Source organism: Mustelus asterias, chromosome 25 (genome assembly GCF_964213995.1).
Source record: "Mustelus asterias chromosome 25, sMusAst1.hap1.1, whole genome shotgun sequence".
In the NCBI taxonomy this organism is placed as follows: domain Eukaryota; kingdom Metazoa; phylum Chordata; class Chondrichthyes; order Carcharhiniformes; family Triakidae; genus Mustelus; species Mustelus asterias.
In genome coordinates this window covers 39975091-39979598 of record NC_135825.1, presented here as the reverse complement: position 1 = coordinate 39979598, position 4508 = coordinate 39975091, and positions in this window count along the sequence as shown.

Here is a 4508-nt window from a genome sequence, read left to right as displayed (position 1 = left end):
GGGCAGCGTATGCCAGGAAGCTGAGAGGGGCAGCGTATGCAGGAGTGAGAGGGGCAGCGTATGCAGGCGTGAGAGGGGCAGCGTATGCAGGAGTGAGAGGGGCAGCGTATGCAGGAGTGAGAGTGGGCAGCGTATGCAGGGAGTGAGAGGGGCAGCTTATGCAGGAGTGAGAGGGGCAGCTTATGCAGGAGTGAGAGGGGCAGCTTATGCAGGAGTGAGAGGGGCAGCTTATGCAGGAGTGAGAGGGGCAGCTTATGCAGGAGTGAGAGGGGCAGCTTATGCAGGAGTGAGAGGGGCAGCTTATGCAGGAGTGAGAGGGGCAGCTTATGCAGGAGTGAGAGGGGCAGCTTATGCAGGAGTGAGAGGGGCAGCTTATGCAGGAGTGAGAGGGGCAGCTTATGCAGGAGTGAGAGGGGCAGCTTATGCAGGAGTGAGAGGGGCAGCTTATGCAGGAGTGAGAGGGGCAGCTTATGCAGGAGTGAGAGGGGCAGCTCATGCAGGAGTGAGAGGGGCAGCTCATGCAGGAGTGAGAGGGGCAGCTCATGCAGGAGTGAGAGGGGCAGCTCATGCAGGAGTGAGAGGGGCAGCTCATGCAGGAGTGAGAGGGGCAGCTCATGCAGGAGTGAGAGGGGCAGCTCATGCAGGAGTGAGAGGGGCAGCTCATGCAGGAGTGAGAGGGGCAGCTCATGCAGGAGTGAGAGGGGCAGCTCATGCAGGAGTGAGAGGGGCAGCTTATGCAGGAGTGAGAGGGGCAGCTTATGCAGGAGTGAGAGGGGCAGCTTATGCAGGAGTGAGAGGGGCAGCTTATGCAGGAGTGAGAGGGGCAGCTTATGCAGGAGTGAGAGGGGCAGCTTATGCAGGAGTGAGAGGGGCAGCTTATGCAGGAGTGAGAGGGGCAGCTATGCAGGAGTGAGAGGGGCAGCTTATGCAGGAGTGAGAGGGGCAGCTTATGCAGGAGTGAGAGGGGCAGCTTATGCAGGAGTGAGAGGGGCAGCTTATGCAGGAGTGAGAGGGGCAGCTTATGCAGGAGTGAGAGGGGCAGCTTATGCAGGAGTGAGAGGGGCAGCTTATGCAGGAGTGAGAGGGGCAGCTTCTGCAGGAGTGAGAGGGGCAGCTTATGCAGGAGTGAGAGGGGCAGCTTCTGCAGGAGTGAGAGGGGCAGCTTCTGCAGGAGTGAGAGGGGCAGCTTCTGCAGGAGTGAGAGGGGCAGCTTCTGCAGGAGTGAGAGGGGCAGCTTCTGCAGGAGTGAGAGGGGCAGCTTCTGCAGGAGTGAGAGGGGCAGCTTATGCAGGAGTGAGAGGGGCAGCTTATGCAGGAGTGAGAGGGGCAGCTTATGCAGGAGTGAGAGGGGCAGCTTATGCAGGAGTGAGAGGGGCAGCTTATGCAGGAGTGAGAGGGGCAGCTTATGCAGGAGTGAGAGGGGCAGCTTATGCAGGAGTGAGAGGGGCAGCTTATGCAGGAGTGAGAGGGGCAGCTTATGCAGGAGTGAGAGGGGCAGCTTATGCAGGAGTGAGAGGGGCAGCTTATGAGGAGTGAGAGGGGCAGCTTATGCAGGAGTGAGAGGGGCAGCTTATGCAGGAGTGAGAGGGGCAGCTTATGCAGGAGTGAGAGGGGCAGCTTATGCAGGAGTGAGAGGGGCAGCTTATGCAGGAGTGAGAGGGGCAGCTTCTGCAGGAGTGAGAGGGGCAGCTTATGCAGGAGTGAGAGGGGCAGCTTATGCAGGAGTGAGAGGGGCAGCTTATGCAGGAGTGAGAGGGGCAGCTTATGCAGGAGTGAGAGGGGCAGCTTATGCAGGAGTGAGAGGGGCAGCTTATGCAGGAGTGAGAGGGGCAGCTTATGCAGGAGTGAGAGGGGCAGCTTATGCAGGAGTGAGAGGGGCAGCTTATGCAGGAGTGAGAGGGGCAGCTCATGCAGGAGTGAGAGGGGCAGCTCATGCAGGAGTGAGAGGGGCAGCTCATGCAGGATTGAGAGGGGCAGCTTATGCAGGAGTGAGAGGGGCAGCTCATGCAGGAGTGAGAGGGGCAGCTCATGCAGGAGTGAGAGGGGCAGCTTATGCAGGAGTGAGAGGGGCAGCTTATGCAGGAGTGAGAGGGGCAGCTTATGCAGGAGTGAGAGGGGCAGCTTATGCAGGAGTGAGAGGGGCAGCTTATGCAGGAGTGAGAGGGGCAGCGTATGCAGGAGTGAGAGGGGCAGCTTATGCAGGAGTGAGAGGGGCAGCTTATGCAGGAGTGAGAGGGGCAGCTTATGCAGGAGTGAGAGGGGCAGCTTATGCAGGAGTGAGAGGGGCAGCTTATGCAGGAGTGAGAGGGGCAGCTTATGCAGGAGTGAGAGGGGCAGCTTATGCAGGAGTGAGAGGGGCAGCTTATGCAGGAGTGAGAGGGGCAGCTTATGCAGGAGTGAGAGGGGCAGCTTCTGCAGGAGTGAGAGGGGCAGCTTCTGCAGGAGTGAGAGGGGCAGCTTCTGCAGGAGTGAGAGGGGCAGCTTCTGCAGGAGTGAGAGGGGCAGCTTCTGCAGGAGTGAGAGGGGCAGCTTCTGCAGGAGTGAGAGGGGCAGCTTCTGCAGGAGTGAGAGGGGCAGCTTCTGCAGGAGTGAGAGGGGCAGCTTCTGCAGGAGTGAGAGGGGCAGCTTCTGCAGGAGTGAGAGGGGCAGCTTCTGCAGGAGTGAGAGGGGCAGCTTATGCAGGAGTGAGAGGGGCAGCTTATGCAGGAGTGAGAGGGGCAGCTTATGCAGGAGTGAGAGGGGCAGCTTATGCAGGAGTGAGAGGGGCAGCTTATGCAGGAGTGAGAGGGGCAGCTTATGCAGGAGTGAGAGGGGCAGCTTATGCAGGAGTGAGAGGGGCAGCTTATGCAGGAGTGAGAGGGGCAGCTTATGCAGGAGTGAGAGGGGCAGCTTATGCAGGAGTGAGAGGGGCAGCTTATGCAGGAGTGAGAGGGGCAGCTTATGCAGGAGTGAGAGGGGCAGCTTATGCAGGAGTGAGAGGGGCAGCTTATGCAGGAGTGAGAGGGGCAGCTTATGCAGGAGTGAGAGGGGCAGCTTATGCAGGAGTGAGAGGGGCAGCTTCTGCAGGAGTGAGAGGGGCAGCTTATGCAGGAGTGAGAGGGGCAGCTTATGCAGGAGTGAGAGGGGCAGCTTATGCAGGAGTGAGAGGGGCAGCTTATGCAGGAGTGAGAGGGGCAGCTTATGCAGGAGTGAGAGGGGCAGCTTATGCAGGAGTGAGAGGGGCAGCTTATGCAGGAGTGAGAGGGGCAGCTTATGCAGGAGTGAGAGGGGCAGCTTATGCAGGAGTGAGAGGGGCAGCTTATGCAGGAGTGAGAGGGGCAGCTCATGCAGGAGTGAGAGGGGCAGCTCATGCAGGAGTGAGAGGGGCAGCTCATGCAGGATTGAGAGGGGCAGCTCATGCAGGAGTGAGAGGGGCAGCTCATGCAGGAGTGAGAGGGGCAGCTCATGCAGGAGTGAGAGGGGCAGCTCATGCAGGAGTGAGAGGGGCAGCTCATGCAGGAGTGAGAGGGGCAGCTCATGCAGGAGTGAGAGGGGCAGCTCATGCAGGAGTGAGAGGGGCAGCTCATGCAGGAGTGAGAGGGGCAGCTCATGCAGGAGTGAGAGGGGCAGCTCATGCAGGAGTGAGAGGGGCAGCTCATGCAGGAGTGAGAGGGGCAGCTCATGCAGGAGTGAGAGGGGCAGCTCATGCTGGAGTGAGAGGGGCAGCTCATGCAGGAGTGAGAGGGGCAGCTCATGCAGGAGTGAGAGGGGCAGCTCATGCAGGGGTGAGAGGGGCAGCTCATGCAGGGGTGAGAGGGGCAGCTCATGCAGGGGTGAGAGGGGCAGCTCATGCAGGGGTGAGAGGGGCAGCTCATGCAGGGGTGAGAGGGGCAGCACATGCAGGGGTGAGAGGGGCAGCTCATGCAGGGGTGAGAGGGGCAGCTCATGCAGGGTGAGAGGGGCAGCTCATGCAGGGGTGAGAGGGGCAGCTCATGCAGGGGTGAGAGGGGCAGCTCATGCAGGGGTGAGAGGGGCAGCTCATGCAGGGGTGAGAGGGGCAGCTCATGCAGGGGGTGAGTGGGGCAGCTTATGCAGGGGTGAGAGGGGCAGCTTATGCAGGGGTGAGAGGGGCAGCTTATGCAGGAGTGAGAGGGGCAGCTTATGCAGGAGTGAGAGGGGCAGCTTATGCAGGAGTGAGAGGGGCAGCTTATGCAGGAGTGAGAGGGGCAGCTTATGCAGGAGGGAGAGGGGCAGCTTATGCAGGAGCGAGAGGGGCAGCTTATGCAGGAGCGAGAGGGGCAGCTTATGCAGGAGCGAGAGGGGCAGCTTATGCAGGAGCGAGAGGGGCAGCTTATGCAGGAGCGAGAGGGGCAGCTTATGCAGGAGCGAGAGGGGCAGCTTATGCAGGAGCGAGAGGGGCAGCTTATGCAGGAGCGAGAGGGGCAGCTTATGCAGGAGCGAGAGGGGCAGCTTATGCAGGAGCGAGAGGGGCAGCTTATGCAGGAGCGAGAGGGGCAGCTTATGCAGGA